At 43.6% G+C, this 19,405-nt stretch overlaps 1 pseudogene; it reads right to left on the reverse strand.

Annotated features, from left to right (window-relative positions):
- Positions 1-6,291: 6,291 nt before the first annotated feature.
- Positions 6,292-19,405, reverse strand: part of LOC141917625 (peptidylprolyl isomerase domain and WD repeat-containing protein 1-like) — a 57,779-nt pseudogene continuing 44,665 nt past the window's right edge.

Below are 19,405 nucleotides of genomic sequence, written 5' to 3' on the forward strand. Positions count from 1 at the left end.
ACAACTATTAATAAACAGAGTTCTGTATATATATACACATCAATCTGCTAAAGCCTAAATCTGAAATATGATATGATACATATATGTATATAAAATTATATATGACACTGTGGCATATATATATGCACAAATATTTAAGTGATGAGTATTCATCCCTATAGTGTAAAACTCCTATAGCATAAGTTTAATTACTCTTTAATTTTAAGGCAAATGATTGTCAATAAAAATATATGGACATGAAAGCTATGTGAATCACATGTAACTTTGAAAAAAAATGATGTCCCAGAAAGTTAGGTAATTTAACATGCATGCTGCTGCCACAGAGATTTAAAATATAAGGATCTGCTTTTTCAAATGCAGAGGTATTTTTTTTCCACAAGAGTAAGTTTGTTACTTTCATTGGGGTTGTTAATAGAAATAGAGTTGTACACCTGATCTGTGACCTAAGGGCTTCTTTACACAGAGTAAGAAAAGTACACTAAATCTACATATGTTGAAACACCTTAATTTCATGTGATACAGTTTTAGTATGTAGTAGCTGTTGAGATAATGTAAAGCCTATATACCTATTTGAAGATTATGAGACTGTTGCAGATGAAAGTATTAACATGGTAATGGTTTAGCAGCAAATCAAGATTTATTAATGACTAGCAGCACTTGATCATTAACCAATTTAAATATTTACAAAATAATTCAGTAAGATATGTTATAATTAAAATAGCGACTTAACTACAGATTTGAAGATGACAAGATTCACACTAACTTACTTTACAGTACCTTAAATCTATACATATATGCATGCGCATTCACAAACCCAAGCTGTACAAACACACAGACAGACAAAAGTATTTGGATCCAGTGGAATAAGTATGTCCCCACGCTCGTGAAAATAACTGTGTATACCCCAACACATTGGTAGGTAGAGAGGTAGGTGCAAGAGAAGCTAGCCTACAGTTAAAATTTCCCTCGAGTTCAGAGTAAATACTCACAATGCATCGGCATTCCTCGATGGGCGATAACTGAGACTCAAGCAGGTTGACTTCTCCCTGGGCTCCTGTCAACGGTTATAACTGTTCCCAAGTGATAGGGAGGGCAGAGCCGGGCTCCTCAAAGGGAGCCTTGATGCTGTTTACTGCCATTAGCAGTACTTACCTCCCCATGCTGGTATGTGGCCCAGGAAGGGGGGAGAAATTGCACCGCCACAGAGACACATGTAATGTTTTACTAAGCTACTGCCTTCCTGCCCTTCCCAAGCTGAGAATATCTTGGAGGGGTTAGGAAGGGAAGAAAACCCCTATTTGCCACTGAATTCCACTTCCTCATTGTTACTGTAAATTCAGTCTCAAAAGAACCCCCTAAGACTTAGTTTGTAGTTTTAGGAGGCAGGTATTCTGTATTGCAGCGCTGGATGCACAGGGGATCATTCCACCTAACACACATGCCAAAAGATAAAGGCATGCTCGTTATATACAATAAAAGAAATGGATATTCACATAATTTCTGAGAAGTACCCACCTATTTCCAGAGTATCTAATGCATATGTTAATACATTGCACAAGCATACTAGAATTTGGGGAAGGGTCTCTGAGGGGCTTCCATGGGGGTTTTCAGTGGCCTGTGGTGGTCCCTAGTGGCTGTTGAAGAGGTGTCTTAGTGTCCTTTCCGTGAACTCTGAGTTGTGTTTTTTTTTCATATAAGGTCTTGTCTTGGCTCTTGGCTCATCACTCTCTCTGTAAAGTTTCTCAGGTTCCTTATCTTTGCTTTCCACAGGTGCGCCCCCCCCCCCCCCCCCCCCCCGATGTACCCATCGCAGTTGCAAAAATTATGTCCTTGGGCGCATTCTTATCTGAGGCCCCTTACAGCAATTGGCATCAACTGCTTGCAGGCATCAGCTAGCAAGCATCATCATTACAACATTGGAGACTCCTGGCACAGTACTGCAAGCTCTTCTCATCTCTTTGTCCCACAAAAATCAGCTACAGAGCTTCAGAGAACGCTTATGAACCATATGCATCCATGTGACAAACACTCCCCTCATACAGTGCAACATGGAAGTGATTAGTGACAGAACAAGAGGGAACAGCTTTAAACTGCAACAGGGGAGGTTCAGACTGGACATGAGGGAAAAATCTTTCCCAGAAAGAGTGGTCAGAGAGTGGAATAGGCTGCCCAGGGAGGGGGTGGAGTCCCCATCCCTGGGTGTGTTTAAGGGCCGTTTGGATGAGCTGTTGGGGGATGTGGTGTAGGGGAGAACTTTGTAGAGTAGGGCTGAGGGTTGGACTCGATGATCCCAAGGGGCTTTTCCAACCTGAATGATTCTGTGATTCTGTGATTCTATGGAAGGAGCTCAGAACTTGTTGAAATGAGGACCACATCTATCTCAGGCTGCCATAGACAACTCAACATAGTTGTCCTGCTGCTCTGTTGCCATGCCACATAAAATACTATAATTCACTGCAGGAAAAGAAAAAGTAGATATCCAGCAATTCTCCTTTCACCTGTGTATGTTAAAAAAGCTTGACTGGATTTTGTCACATATCAAAGTCAGTTTGCTGTAGACAGTGTTGACACTAATGTACACAGTAAGGACTCTGAAGCTGACACACACACTGTTGTGGAGAAGGCTCACATGAAAGCCAAGACCACTTTGCCTGAGTGCCTAATCAAGAGCCTGAGTGTTGGCTGGATACATCCAAGAGTACCAGGACAGGTATTCAGTTTGCCCATCTTATGGACTACTCAGGCTGGCAATCTTGAAAAAGGAACATCAGACAGTAAATCTCTTTGTTTTACCTGGTTAATATGCCATTAATGTGAAAAGTTGCACAAGACATAGCTTTCTTCTGGTTCTCAGGTGAGGGAGTATGACTTGCAATGTTGCTGTGGGCATTTTAACTTTTTCTGCTCCTAACAACCAGCCGTACCCCTGCAGATTGCTCTTATTTCCCTAACTGCTCATTTCAGTTGCCTTCATTTGTACATTCCAGGCAGTGACCATGCCAGAAGTTTTAAGAGCTAGTTAAAAATAATTATATCTCAGCAAATATAATAGTATACTCTCAGATGTTCAGTGAGAAACACTCCTTTCTTTCCCTTGCTCTCCTCTCTCACTACATGCATTTTCTCTTTTCTCACCTCCCCCTCAACTCCTTGAGCTTAGAAGGGATAACTGAAAATCTCAGTATTGCAGCAAACAAGTCAAAGCTGTCTGCCATCACCTGTCAGCAATAATTAATGTGAGCATTCTGCAACAGACACACGATGATTGCTCAAGAAGCATGAAGTCAGCAAAAATCTGTGAAAACTGGGGGAGAAGTAAAGGAGCACAACCACCAACTCAATTGGACAAGGGCGTTGGTGCACCCCCTTTGTCATCCAAAAAGTGGATTCGTGCCCAGCGTGCCATAGCCCAATCTTAACACACTGAGGAGAGATATTGTATTTATTCAGACCTGGGTGCTCAGTGGACTTTTCCACAAATCAAGCACCCCAACAGCAGGTTTTCGTGCTTCTTCTATACACAAAAATCAGAGGTTAGTGCTTTTCCAAACACGCCTATTAGATACTGATTGGTTAGTGATTACCATACAATTATATGGCTTCCATAATGCTTTGACTACTCTGCATGCTCAGGGGAAGGGTCTTAACCTGGGCAGGGGTCTCTTTGACCTGTGGGTGTGTTTTTTAGTATTATAATGGAGGTAGTTCACTGTCAGGACACTCAAAAGTTAAGCTTCGTTGCCAAGATAAGTAAGTGAATAGTCACTTTGCCAGGTTGTCAAATAACTCATCGTCAACACAATCCCAGACATTCTGACAGAATCCCAGAATTATCTCGGTTGGAAAAGCCCTTGAAGATCATCGAGTCCAACCATTAACCTCACCCTGACCGTTCCCAACTCCACCAGATCCCTCAGTGCTGGGTCAACCCAACTCTTCAACCCCTCTAGGGATGGGGACTCCCCCTCTGCCCTGGGCAGCCCATTCCAACACCCAACAGCCCCTTCTGCAAAGAAATCCTTCCTAAGAGCCAGTCTGACCCTGCCCTGGCGCAGCTTGAGGCCATTCCCTCTTGGCCTGGCGCTGGTTCCTTGGCTCAAGAGACTCATCCCCCCTCTCTGCACCCTCCTTTCAGGGAGTTGGAGAGGGCCAGGAGGTCTCCCCTCAGCCTCCTCTTCTCCAGACTAAACCCCCCCAGTTCCCTCAGCTGCTCCCCATCAGACCTGTGCTCCAGACCCTGCACCAGCTCCGTTGCCCTTCTCTGGACACGCTTGAGTCATTCAATGGCCTTTTTGGAGTGAGGGGCCCAAAACTGAACCCACTCATCGAGGGGCGGCCTCACCAGGGCCGAGTACAGGGTCAAGATCCCTTCCCTGTCCCTGCTGGCCATGCTGTTGCTGATACAAGCCAGGATGCCATTGACCTTCTTGGCCACCTGGGCACACTGCTGGCTCATTATCAATCAACCCCCCCAGGTCCCTCTCTGACTGGCAGCTCTCCAGCCACTCCTCCCCAGGCCTGGAGCGCTGCTGGGGGTTGTTGTGGCCCAAGGGCAGCACCTGGTATTTGGCCTTATTGAAACTCCTCCAGTTGGCCTCAGCCCATCGCTCCAGCCTGGCCAGATCCCTCTGCAGAACCTCCCTACCCTCGAGCAGATCAACACTCCCACCCAACTGGGTGTCGTCTGCAAACTGACTGAGGGTGCACTCGATCCCCTCGTCTAGCTCATCAATAAAGATGTTAAACAGGAGTGACCCCAACACCGAGCCCTGGGGGACACCACTCGTGACCGGCTGCCAACTGGATTTAACTCCGTTCACCACAACTCTTTGGGCCCGGCCATTCAGCCAGTTTTTTACCCAGCAAAGTGTGTGCCCATCCAAGCCTCGAGCAGCCAGTTTCACCAGGAGAATGCTGTGGGAAACGGTGTCAAAGGCCTTACTGAAGTCAAGGTAGACAACATCCACAGCCTTTCCCTCACCCAATAAGCAGGTCGCCCTGTCGTAGAAGGAGATCAGGTTTGTCAAGCAGGACCTGCCTTTCATAAACCCATGCTGACTGGGCCTGAGCATCTGGTTGTCCCGCATGTGCTGTGTGATGGTGCTCAGGATGAGCTGCTCCATCAGCTTCCCGGGCACCGACGTCAAGCTGACAGGCCTGTAATTTCCCGGATCATCCTTCCGACCCTTCTTATAGATGGGCGTCACATTGGCCAGTTTCCAATCTGTCGGGACCTCCCCGGTCAGCCAGGACTGCTGGGAAATGATGGAAAGTGGCTTGGCAAGCACCGCATCTCTTTATGGTCCAGGACATTCAACCTATTTTCTAGGGTTTGGCGATCAAAGCTTGTTGTTGATGGACTTCTTATCACTCAAAGTCTTGTTTGACCAAGCTTCAAAACCTCGTAATTGTCCCCATATGTGCAGTAACTATAGCTACTAGCACAGCTATTAATCATGGCTACTAGCAAATGTGATGTATACTGTATCACCGGGATGTCTGCTCTTTCATGGAACAAGTTATTTTAATTAGGAAAGTATTCAAAATGTCATGGGAGCTATTAAAAATAAAAGACATGTCAGCAGTATAACTTTCAAACAGCCTCACAACTGACATGTGACTGTATCTGTATGATTAAGGTAGCATTTCCAAACAGAGGCATTTTTACACTTTACCATCAGAGTTGTGGTTTTTTTTACTAAGTATACATACAGTATAAAATCTAAATGTTTTTCAGTTCCAGGCAATTTAATGTAACTTAATTTTTGAGTGGCCTGCTGTTATCAAAATCTTTCTCAATCTTGTTTTCAGAGTGAAAGGATAATCTTGTTAATTTGCTGATCTAGGATTTAGAAGCTCTGAACTCTGCATCCTGGTCTGACATGGACCATTCATAGCAGGAACACCATAATCCCTCTAGCTTTGGATCGTATGCAACCTGCTAACAGGGAACCTCCCTTATTTAGTATTTGCAGCATGGCAGCACTTGGTGTGCCACTGAAATACAAATAATAGATACTGTAGTGTGAGAGGAACCTAACAAAGTTGTAGAATTCTTGGTCATGTGCCAATATCTGCTGAAACACTTCAGGAAACGTGAGTGACAGATGCAGCTTGGTTGCCCAGCATGGGTTTAGGCTGCAGCAGCAAGTCAAGTCCAGCCACTGCTTCTGTTAGCAGGGCTGTCTGGTGGCTACTGTGATGTGACTAGCAGAGTGTGACTGGCCTTGGGGGACAGAAATAGCCATACCTTCAGCTTCTTGGATCTGATGAATTAGTCCTCCAGAACTGCTAGCTGACACCAGAGCTGCTGTGCTGCTCCCCTCCTTGCTGCTGAAGATCGCAGGCAAACCAGAAACTGCTTACACCTAGCCGGAAAACAAGAAGAGATAAATCAAATGAAAAGGCAGTTCAGCTTCATAAACTGGATAGGTTTCCACACTTGCAGGCTTGTGGCATATAAACATGATACGACATAGCTTTCTGGCAGAATGGCAAAAAAATTATCATACATGTTTTCATTAGCCATTCAGAACTCTCAGGGCTGGTACAGCCCTTTTGTGGACTTTGACATGCCACCTGCCTTACAAAAGACTGCAGTGCTGCACTTCATTGTTCAGGGGTGGTGAAGGGCACAATATGGTTGTGTTTTGATGTTTTCTTTCCTGTAAGCCAGTCTCAGGCCTATGAGAAACAAATATTTTGCCAATTTAGCCTGCCAATAAGAACAGGTGGTTGCACAGCTTCCTCTAAAAGGTACAAAAAGCCACGCAGCCAAGGAGGCAAGAAAGGAATAAATAAAATTATGTGGGGACAAACTCAAGGACAGAAGCAGCTCAGGTGAATGGTTTTGTCCTCAGCACAAAACAGCTCATTACTGAAGGTACAAATGGAGGCAAATCCAAACATGGGAACCACATTTCAGTGGGATACAAACTGCAGCATGGGCAGAGTGATCTCTTTCTCATTTGTGATCAGTCTTAATAGCATTTATTGGCTTGTTTCTGCAAAGTGAACTTAAACATGAGTGCCAATATAAGGAAATGGTTCTCCAAAGTGCTGATCTGAGGCATTTGCATTATGTACTACCTTCTCCCATCCCCTGTAAGCTTTTCCTCTTCACTGAAGCACATCCATATTTGCTTTTCACACAATTCTCTCTCTACTCCCTCCCGCTATACCACTATCTACCTTCAGTCACCTCTACTTCTGCTTTCAAATACAGAGACTTAGAATTAAGTCAGTCAAATTATTAAATATTCTGCACATAAATTTTAAGTGTCAGGTGAACCAGATCAACCATCCATTTCTCTGACCCAACAGTCTGCAGGCATGTTTTGTTAGATTCTTTGCCCACTTTGCAGAATACAACTGAAGATTAGCACAATATATTATTGTATATTCAGAATAGATTTTCTTTCAGTTTGCCAGTTTCAGATCATTGTTTTCTCTGTGTAACCCAATTAGGGAAAACATCTTTAACTCTGCTATTTCTTTATGTAGACACTTGTAAGTATGCTATCCCTGGTTAACCATAGATACCGGGTCCAAAAGTTCATAGAATCACAGGATGGTTTGGGTTGGAAGGGATCTTAAAGCCCATCCAGTTCCAACCCCTTGCCCTGGGCAGGGTCACCTTCCACTAGCCCAGGTTGCCCAAAGCCCCATCCAACCTGGCCTTGAACCCTTCCAGGGAGGGGGCAGCCACAGCTTCTCTGGGCAACCTGTGCCAGGGCCTCCCCACCCTCACAGGGAAGAATTTCTTCCTTAGATCCAACCTAAGTCTGCCCTCTGTCAGCTTAAACCCGTCACCCCTGATCCTTATGTTGGTGTCCCCAGAGCTGGACCCAGCACTGCAGGGGGGTCTCACAGAGTGGAGCAGAGGGGGAGAATCCCCCCCCTCACCCTGCTGCCCACACTGCTCTGGGTGCAGCCCAGCACACGAGTGGCTGGCTGGGCTGCGAGTGCAAGTTGCTGGCTCACAGGCAGTTTTCCACCCCCCAACCCCCCCGTGGGGATTCGGAAGGATTCCCTGCGAGAAAATGGACATGTGAGCAATCCTGCATATGAGCAAGACTGGTAAAGCCTCAGCTTCGGCAAGGACATAACCCGGAAAGAATGAAGAACCCAGGAAGTTAAACAACTTCAGGGTGTGGGTTTGGGCGGAGAAGGAACTTTGTACAATGTCGATGTGGCAGTTTTCATCCAATCAGAAGAGAGCTTAAGGCGCATGTGCAAAGCTAACTGTCCAATCAGAAAGAATTATACCATGTGATTATATCATGTGATTCTCACCAGCATTATAAAAGGCTTGCTTCACTACAATAAAATTGGTATTGCTTGATCACATTGATCGTGTGCATGCCCATATCTCCCACACCCCCCAAGCCCTTCTCCTTGGGGCTGCTCTCCAACCACCCCTTGCCCAGCCTGGGTTTGTGCTTGGGATTGCCCTGACCCATGGGCAGGACCTTGCCCTTGGCCTTGTTGAACTCCATGAGGTTTGCCCTTTCCCCCCTCTCCAGCCTGCCCAGGTCCCTCTGGATGGCACATCCCTTCCCTCCAGCGTGTTACCGCAGCACACAGCTCGGTGTCGGCGGGGAACTTGCTGAGGGTGCCTCGATCCCACTGTCCATGTCCCCAACAGAGACGTTAAAGATGTTCTGCTAAATTTCCCTGTGAGGGAAATTTGGATGACAGCCATCTCTCTACCAGGATGTAAATAGCATCATACGCTCTCATCGAGCCTAATTCCAACTGCAGAGAACTCTGAGTTTTCAGGAGATGGGACATCAGGCTCTGTAGCTGGTCTGCTCGGATGCAGAGGAGCTTTTTTGGCTTTGCAGCTGTGGAGATTTATAAAGAATCAGTTTTCCCATGTTTCTCTTCCCAGAAGACTTCATTAAAGCATTACGACCAAGACAAGCAAGTGAGATACCTCTTCTGCTTTAGTCCAATTCCTACAGAGTTGGAACATTTGTCAGACAGACATGGCCCACCTGACAAAGCAATCTGTAGCTAATGTGCAACCACACAGAAAACATGGGAGTAACACAATGGCCCTTTAATTATGGGTGTAAGGACATTAGTAAAATAATAATAAGCTGAATGAGGACAAGAGGGTGGCACAAGATGTCTTAGCCTCATGCCATTGTCTCCATGTATACACACACTATCAAAGTTTGATACTCAATTGTTTCAGTAAGTCAAAGGATCCAAGGAAAGCAGGCAGGCTCTACAGAATAAACATCCCAAGAACAGAGTACATCATCTTTCCATTTCCCAATACAGGGACTAGTTGTGGTTAATAACCATATAACTTGTCAGTAAAATAACAGGAGCACTGTATAAAGGTTATTACCAACAATTCTTTCTCCTTCCCTTGCCCCCAAGTTTGCTAGCCATCAAAACCTCTTTTTTCTTTCTTTTCTAGAAAAGGTAGGCCCATCACTTTGAGTTTTATCCCTTGATAGTATATTAAGGGTTTTGCTGGGTAGAGGACAGTATAGCTTAGTTGTGAGGTACCTCTTAGCATGGAAAAGCCCTATGAACTTAAATTGATCTTTCTTTGCTTGAAATTAGGGAAGATAAAGCATGCGCAACTGTCACATTTTAGTTATGTAGAATTAGAAAACTGATTGTGTCATAAAAGCAATGCCAAGATTAAAAGGAAATAACTAAAACAAATGCAAATATTTAAGATCCTACATTCTGACATAATTAAAGTGCCCTGATCTTCAAAACTGATGATTATCCAGTTCCTCCTTAAATTCTAAGACACCATATATTATTTAGCTATGATTTATCTATTGTACTTATTTATTTCTTTTAAATAAACAGGATAGGTATAATCTCACTGTAGGTAGCAGACTTGCTCAAGACTGAAATTTAATATTAATTGCAGAATTGAATAAACTTTAATTAAACAAAAAGAAATGTATTAGTTAACAAAAAAATTTCTTTTTAAAATGTATCAGTGTTAATCACAGAAAAAACCCAATATTTCTAGACGTTAATATTTCTAGAATCATGGGAAAGGAATCAATGCTACATAATCCTTATTATCCTTATTTAATTATGATGTTATATTTTTAATATGCCCTATAGAGGCACCTACCTGTAAAGCCAAACATTTTGATCTCCCTCTTGGAGTGCTCTTGTTGGAGCTTGTTTTGAGCTCTGAAGCTCACCCAGGAGGAAAATAAGATACCTTATGATTTTCCTCTTGCTCATGACTCCACTAAGATCACTTCAGAACTTTCACTCCAGAGCATGGCAATATCATGCTTGGCTTTGCTGAGCATGTGAATAACCAGCCACAACAGTCCAGAATCATTTCTGTTTCATAAAGAAAACATGAAAAATTTGTGTTTACAAAATGTGGGGAAAAAAACAGTTATGTGCTAAAAGCTTAAATATCTAAGAAGTTGCTGCAGCTGATGGCAGCCTAAGTAAGTTTAACACTGACTGTAGGTCAATGACATAAATGATGCCAAATACAGTCTGTTTAGAATTTCAGACACGCTCGAAGCACTGGTGAGAATTTCTTTTTTGAAATTTGCCTAGCAGACAAGGCCCAAGAGTCAGGAAGTGGCAGAGCTGTTGTTCTCAGCCCAGTAGGCTGCAGAAAAAAAGTCAGAATTTCCCCTGAGGACTCTGGCTGCAGCCCAGCCTTTAGAAGACCTGCCAGTTCACCTAAGGGTAAAATCAAAGCTTTAAAAAAAGCCTATACAGCTTACAAAGAGGGAATCTCATTATTAGGATAGCTTTTTGATATTTTAAGTTAGATCTGTGGCAAAGAAATCGCTGGAGTCTTGGAAAATCTGTATGTGCTTTGTATAATATCTTTCCTAACTCAGACACCACTGATGTAGCCAAGAGCTCTGAGCCGCTTGGCTGAATGCTGCTGTACCTGCTCGTGTTACCATGGAAATGGACATTGGCAAAAATAGGTTAAGAGCTTTAAAGTAATTACCAATATAATTAGCACTTTCACCTTTTTGGTGATTGACTCCCCCCAAAACCCCCAAATAGTGAAACCGTCCAATTCAGACTCACCAATACAGCAATTAGTGTCTAAAGAGGCATCAGTTAACATGATCAATGTGGGAATGACACAAGAAAGGAAGGCATTGTTAGAGCTGGGAAACAGTAGATTCCTGTGACAACTTTTGCTTATTACTAATAAGAAACTCTTCTCCTTTGCTATGAGTCACTGTTCCAGTTTCACCCTTAATTAAATCAGAGTCAAGAGAAAGGGCACTAACATGAAGAGAAGCTCCCAGCTGAAGGAACTGAAGACAGGGAGGGGAAAGAATTCATTATAGCAACAAATCTTGAGATAAGAGAGGAAGAAACCTCAACAGACATGCTGTAAGGCAGCCATACTGGGAAATCTAATTACCAGTGTTTTTCTTATTACACTGCAATTGTCTGAATTAAACACATCAGACAATAAAATGCTCGTCAGAGCAGTGCTACCCAGCCATTACACACATCTTTCATCCAGGCAGGAAGTGCATCACTTAGTACATTATGATCTGCATCAGTTTCTACAACATTTCAAAAGCTATCAAAGCTCTCTTGCCTTTCTCAGCAACATCCCTTTTACCTACAGACAAGTCAGAAGGGAATTTTAGTTTGCAATATATAATTTTATGCAGCTTCACTAAAAACACAATAGCCTGCTTGTATTCAGGTTGGATGCAGAACTCACCTTCAGTGACCAGTGAAGTGACTGTTTGTACAATGATTACTGCATCTAACAACATTAACATTTGGCTGGATACAGCCTGAAATGTTTTTTTTATGGTTATTTAGCAGAAAGAAGATGTACTTTCAGAAGGAACTGATGAATGTTCTGAAGAAAGTTAGGGCAAGATAGCAGGCATACTTTTGTAGTAACGTTCTTGCTTTACTAGTGGATTTTGACAATCTCTAAACACATATTGTAATTAAAAAAACATACTAATTTCCTTTGTTCATCTCATAGTATTCTTTCAGAGTCTCATGAGACTGTGGCCTGCCTATGGGCAAGGCTGGGCAACAGAGCCAAGGTCCAGGTAGAGCCATCTGAAATGATGCTGTGTCCCTAGGGATGTCTTTTGTGCAAGTCCTACTTGCTAGTGCATCCATTGCCCCTCACCTGTTCCCTTTGGAGTATCTTGTTACTTAAGTGTTGTCACACAGCCTAGTCACTGCACAACAGGGCTAATAAAGCTTCTTTGTACCTCCTGCCCCCATCTAAAGGTAGCAAGATTCAACAGCAATAGGTGGTCTTTCACTTTGTTAGCTAAATACTGTTTTTTGCTTTAAGCTATGTATTGTACAGCTGTTTCTCATACATCTGGATTTTCAGGATCTTTTAAGATAACAAGTAGTTTTCTCTTACTTATTCAGTGCAGGATTTTTTCTTAAAGACACTGAAATCCAAAGTTGTTGTTATTCTTCATAGAAATATTGTTGAGATAAAAGATTATATCCATCAGATGCATTTGTCATAGTCTGTCTCCCTGCCTACTGCTGGTAAGTGTTTTCAAATGAATGTGAGGATTAGGCTAAGCTCTTCCTTTAAGGGCAAAACATCACTGTGGGTGGAACACTTCTCTGCTTTGACCATGATGACATAGACCTAACTGGCTGGACAGCTTCCTTCCAATAGAGAGCCTCTGAGATATACGCACATGTGAGACACACATTTTATCATGGCTTGTTTCAGAGAAGACTGAGTTTTACCCCACAAAGAAAGACAGGTAGCAGCAAGAGCGGTGAAGATCATCCAGGCAGAGTGCTGGAGAGAACTGTCATGCCACGTGAGTCTGGCAGGAAGCACTGTGGCTTCTGGGGACTGTGTTTTGCTCCCACATTCAGTTTGGACAATGACACTATCTGCTCCAAATGCTCTGCGAAGCTTCCAAGATTCCTGGGGCTCCCTAGTTGCTACCCTGAGCCCTCCTGAATGGCTCTCATTTCCCAGAAAAACAAGACAGTCAAGGTTCTTGGTAACAGCTTTACTTTCTTCAAAGTCTACTGCCAAATGTGTTCACTAACTAGCTTAAAAAAGTTAAACACATGCAGAAAACCCACTGATGTTTGCATTAGCCAAGTAACATTCTTTAGCAATAAGAGGGTCACAGCTGATACAGCCATGGTGTGTTGCATAGGCCAGCAGAGCTACACCAGATTGAGTTCCAAGGCAAGTACTCAAAGAGTTAGGAGGTGCTATAACTAAGGTATATAAGGTTAGGAAGTGCATAATTACATTCAACCATAATTACACTCACTGGTTGTAAGGAACTGAAGGAGTTAATGCCTCAAGCATTCATCAACATGAAAAGCCTCAATGACAAATTGTGGCCTTTGTGGTTAGTCTAAGGAATTAATTATCTGCCTAGGGAAGCACAGAGTGTATCAAAGGGTGCATGGCTGAGTAAAACCATATGTTCAGGTTAATGTCTACAGCTTAATTTATGACTATAGCCTCAAAGAAGAGCTGAAAGACTGATAAGAGAGAAAACACCCAATACCAGATGGAGCTAATGACTGGATAATTGCCCAAGAAACAAAACCTGAGGAAAAGGTAAAGGTGGGCAGGGTGAGTACAACCACCGACTCAATTGGACAAGGGGTGGTGCACCCCATTCCCCCCAACGCATGCGCAGAACCCCTGCTCCACCTTTTCCTCGTCTCTCATGGGAATGAGTTTGTGGAATCCCTGCCCCTCCTCGTCTAGTATGCTAATCAGCTGATAAGATGAGCTTAAAAGGCGACAGAAACTTTGCTGGGTGTGCACCCACCACCTGAGACAGATCTGGATCTAGGGGTGCTGATCTGGATTGCTTTGACCCTCTCCCTCTCCTCTCCCATATGCTCCATAACCAGAAAGGTGTTCATTCTTTTATCTCTGTAATTCTATTAAGCTATATGTGTAAGGTGTTACTGCAACCTACATATTACAGTTATGAATTCCAGGAACTAGGCTTGATGAAAGGAGACATTGGTGAAGAGAGCAATGAAAGACTAGCAGCCCTACAGGGTAGAATTGAGGTTGTGTTGCCTTAACTGTGCTTTGAAAAAACATGAACTTGTTTTTGGAGAAGCATGGACTACACTTAAATGGTTTATATTTCAATGTATAGCCATAATATATATAAAACCTACTGTTTCATAACAAAATCTTTGCATTTATTAGTATCACAAAGGAGAGATGCTGACATAAGGACTTTACCAATAGTCATGCATAAAACTCCTTTTCAATTATATGCCTGGTTTTGGATATACACAGAACTATATGTTATATGCTGGTATAAATTTTATGCTGCTCTTGAAGGGGCTGCAATAACATAAAATGTATTATGATGGCTGCATTTGGAAGTTGCAAACTCTACTACTCCTCTGGCTTGCACATACCTTCTGCCAAATCTACTACTACTGCTGCCAAGATCATTCTTCTCTTTCAAGATAGAATCAGACAGCATTGCCTTACAACAATATATAGCTTATACAGAAGAGCATCATGACCTATCCACATTTGTGTTTTAGAGAAAGAACAAAAGTTAAGAAAGGAATAAACCCCCTTGTCCTGGTTTAGCCAGGACAGGGTTAAGTTTCCCCAGCAGTGGGGGGAAGCTCTAGCCGGGTTATTCAATACCATGCTGATGTCACATCCTGGCGCCTAAGCGCAGCATTGAGGGACAGTCGTTATCGGTTATCGTGTGTGTTATGCGATCTCTCTGCTCTCCCTGCTGTATCGGTAGATACCTTGCTCTGTTCATTGTTATTACTGTTACTGTTACTGTTGTTTGTTGCGTTGCTATTGCACTGTTGTATTAAACCTGTCCTTATCTCAGCCCCGGGGTTTGTATTTCACTCCCTTTGTGGGGGAGGGGCAGCAGCCACGTGGTCTCGGACCCTGGCAGGGACTAAACCACCACACCCCTGAACCAACAATTTTAAAAAGCAAAAATAATTAAAAAAACCTCTGTGCCCCCACTGACTTAGACCTATTTTTACCCTGCTTTATTTGTGTTTGTCAAGAGTCACATTCCTAGCTTGATGCATTAAGAAGCTGTCAGGAAACAAGTACTGTAGAAAAAGAGGAACTATTCCTTGCTTGGAATGTAAGTCTTGGATACTGCCACCAAAATACACAGAAGGAAAGAAAAGCAGAATAACAGAAAAACTACCAGGTACATACTCAACAGGAAAAAGCTTGCTATTAATATCTCCCATGCTTGTGTAGATGATAGCACTGTCTGAAACTCTATTGGGACCTTCTGCCTGAGTAGCTGCCATGACCTCTTCTTTAGAAGGTTTCTCATTAAATACATCTCTGTCAGAATCTGCACTCTTTACTAAATCTGAACCAGAAGATAGAAACTGAAGAACAAAAGAAGGTAACTGTTTGGATTTCTCTTTTTTTCCTTGTATTACGTACTGCTCCACACCTGAGACATCAGTGTGATTATTCTACCTGCTAAATACCCAACTAGATTTGAAATGTAGGCAGAGAATTCATAGACAGTCTATCATTGCATTTGTGTTGTGCATTATCAGCATTTCCACAGTCACAAATTCCAGTGCAACTACATGCACATCCAATTAACCTTTTATAATCTCTCTGTTATCTTCTAAACTTTCTCCCCTATTCAACAGAAAGCTCACAGTAGTTCAGCATCTTTTCTTTAAAAAAGAGTGGAGAATATCAATGTGTTCAATTCAGAAAAAAACTGGCAGGTTTCATCACAAAACTTTTGGTTTCACTACAAAGTCAAACTAAATCCTCTTATTCCAATACTGCATTGTAGGGAGTGGCGTTTGGAAGATCTCGCGATGTACGGAAGGAATAGCTGTAGCCCTCCCTTGTTACGAGGTAAGGTGATGGATAGGCTTGTAATGTTAAGGGCACACCCACGAAGGAGGTACTTGGTGAATGTATATAGGTAAGATACACAGTTTAATAAACGGACATTTTGTATCCATCATATTGGTGTTTGTACTGATGTCCCCGTGAAGGTCTTAACCTCCTGCAGCATTAGTCTGCGATCTGAGCGCCACTGATATGTGGATTGGCAGGTTTAATGAGGCAGGCTAATTGTGGTGTTGCAGTATTAGTCTCTGCAACCTGAGCGCCACTGACACGTGGAGAGGCAGGTTCAAAGAGGCAGAGCTAACTGCAACAAATGGTGACCCCGACGTGATTTACGACATGATTTTGGGAAGAGATAAGCTGTGGCAGTCAGTGGTGCACAGCAGGAGGTGAGGAGCTCTACGCAGGACGGGAGACTCCGCGGCGCGCCATAGATGTCACAGTTAAGGTACTGAAAAGATGGGGTAAACAAAATAAGACTTCTATGAAGTCGAGAACATTAAAAGCAATGCTACAAAGATTGATAAGGCTCGGCGTTTTAGCAGAGCCGATAGACGGTATGAAGCCAGAGCTCTGGCCACAAATAGAGGCGGAGTTAGCAGAACAAGCGAAATTAGGAAAGCCGGAGCATTTAATGGCTTGGGGGCAGGCAAATGCGATGATGAAAGCTACCCCGGAGGAGCACTCAGCGAGCTCCGACGATGGGGCGGACCCCCAGAGGAGCACTCAGTGAGCTCCGACGATGGGGAGGGGGAAACCGAGGTGCGTAGGGGAGAATTAGCAGAAAAATGGAAGGCGGACATGCAGCGTTGGGGGGCGGAGATGTGGGAGGCATTGGCCTGTCAACCTTGCACAGCCCGTGAGAAAGTGCTAGGCTTTGATGAAAAACAGGCCTTGCAAGAAAGATAAGAGGCTGTTGAGTTATGCCAAGGTGGCAGGGAAAAACAACAGACAGCTGCAACACTGAACTGTGGAAAAGTACTGAACCGCGAGAAGATGCTACCGCGAGAACAGCGCGTGATCAAGAGGGTGATTGGCCTGCAAGCGCAGAGTTGACGGCGGCGGCCCTGGGCCTTCCCAAGCCCCCCCCTCCAACGCCAGAAGCGGCAGTTTTTACAGAAGGTGCTGACGTTGGAATGCGACGTCCCTTGTCTGCCAAGACCACATAATCAATAAGCAATGGCTTTATATATTCTTAACAGTGTTTTGATGTTTGCAGCGTTTATCATTTTATGTTGTGTGAGTAATAAGTGTAAGAGACCTCCTTGTGTGATTGTTTTGCGTGCATGAGACGCAGCCCAGCGGCAGCTGCGGAGTGTGGAGTTCTCTGACAGAGCACCTTAGTGCCCGCCTGCTGGGTCACTGGTGCTGCCTGTTTGTTCGGGCTCAGTGTTTTAAGTGTCACAGGTGAAATATCTCCTCTAGCAGGAGGCAGTAATTCTGTGTTCATTGTTGTCTTGAATTTAGGTGCATACTCTGTGGGGAGAGTGCACCTTTGTACCATCTGTCTAAGAAGGGTATTGTCATAAAAATTATCTACAACCTTACAGGGGTTGTTCGTTTTACCAGAGGTCAAACTTACTCAGCTTCTTTATTTTACTACAGCTGGGGTGACTCAGGATTTGGACCAGCACGTACCCCTCAAACATTTTGAGCTCAGACAGGGAGACAAAGTCGACCTCTGATAAAATGTAACCTCACTAAAGCCGAAGAATCTGCTGAACTGACAGGCATTTTACATACTGGTGCGGATGTGACTGTAATGTCTGTGAGCTTCGGTAACTCGAGTGCTTTTCAGGGTTGGTGGTCATGCTGTAACATTTCAAAGCAAAGATCTCATTCATGTAAGGAGCCCAGTAAACTGGGTAGCAACTATTTGTCCATTTATATTAGAAACCCCTATTACCTTATGGGGTCGTGACTGTATGGCTCAATGGGGAACTCCAATTGGATCAAATTTGTCTTAATTGCCACTGCAGCACAGCCCACCCCTAAACCCACCCTGAGACTAACCTGGAAAACAGAATCACCTGTGTGGGTGGGTCAGTGGCCCTTGCCAAGGGAAAAGTTGTGCCACCTTAATGATTTAGTTCAGGAACAATTAAGTGCAGGACATATCATACCTACCACCAGTCCTTAGAACTACCTGGTGTTCATTATTTGAAACAAAAGTGGTAAATGGTGACTTTTACATGATCTCCAACACATTAATGATGCCATGGAGGATATGGGTGCGTTACAGCCAGGAATGCCCTCCCCAACAATGATTCCCTGAAACTGGCATCTTGCAATAATTGATCTAAAGGATTGGTATTTACCATTCCCTTGCATCCAGATGATGCACCTAAATTTGCATTTTCTGTTCCCAGTATTAATGTCAGTGAACCTGCAAGACGGTACCACTGGGTTTTTTTGCCACAAGGCATGAAAAATAGTCCCTCGATGTGTCAGTGGTTTGTTGCAAAGGCTTTGAGCCCTGTTAGAATACAGGTCCCCCAGGCTGTTATATATCATTATATGGATGACATCCTCATAGCAGCAGAAACACAGGAGATCATGGAAAAGGCTCTTGCTTTACCCAAAGACTCAGTATCTCAAATGGGGTGACAAATAGCACCTGAAAAGGTACAGAGATCATCACTGTGGCAGCACCTGGAGTGGAGAATTTGTGAACAGACCATTGTCCTGCAACAGGTTAAACTTAAAACTGATGTTAAGACTTTAAATGATTTACAGAAACTGTTACGAGCTATAAATTGGATACAGCTGTTGTTGGGCCTAACTAATGATGATCTGCATAGCTTGTTTGATATTTTGCGAGGAGATCCCTCACTGACATCACCCAGAGTACTTACAGAGAAAGCAAAACAAGATCTCCACCGGGTAGCTAACGCCATCTCAGAAAGACAAGCATCGTGATGTGTGCCCGGCCATCCGTATCAACTGATATTGTTTAATCCTTCAGGGCAGCCCTATGCTCTGCTGTTCAATGGGATGAAACACTTAATGACCCTGTTGTTATTATTGAATGGATTTTTTTTTGTCACACCAAATGCACAAGATGGTCACTACTCATCCAGAAATGTTTGCCAAACTGATCATGAAAGGTGCCACCAATATTGCGTCACTTCTCGTCGCAGATACCAGATCAACAAGAAGTCCAGGGCAGGGTTCAAGTCCTGGAAAGTGGTAATTGGGAAGGACCATATCCTTTAATAACCTGGGGAAGAGGTTATGCTTGTGTTTTCACAGGTCACAGTCCCGGTGGTTACCAGCAAGCTGTGTGTGACCACACCCGAGGCGTGAGAGGCAGCTTTTGGTGGACACCCAGGAGCCGGCTGTGGGTGCTGTGGGTGCCCCTGTGCCAACAGTTTGCAATCTCTTCAGCTGATCATTTAAGCAGAATGTATGGGTAATGCTTGCTGCTGCAATAGGACAAAATATCTCGGTCCTTAATCACACTATGGTTGCCAACTCTTTTAAGAGAAAATGCTGACAGTAATTGTAACTCCTTGATGAAATATATAAACTTATTAG

The sequence above is a fragment of the Strix aluco genome, chromosome W (genome assembly GCF_031877795.1).
Source record: "Strix aluco isolate bStrAlu1 chromosome W, bStrAlu1.hap1, whole genome shotgun sequence".
Taxonomy (NCBI): Eukaryota; Metazoa; Chordata; class Aves; order Strigiformes; family Strigidae; genus Strix; species Strix aluco.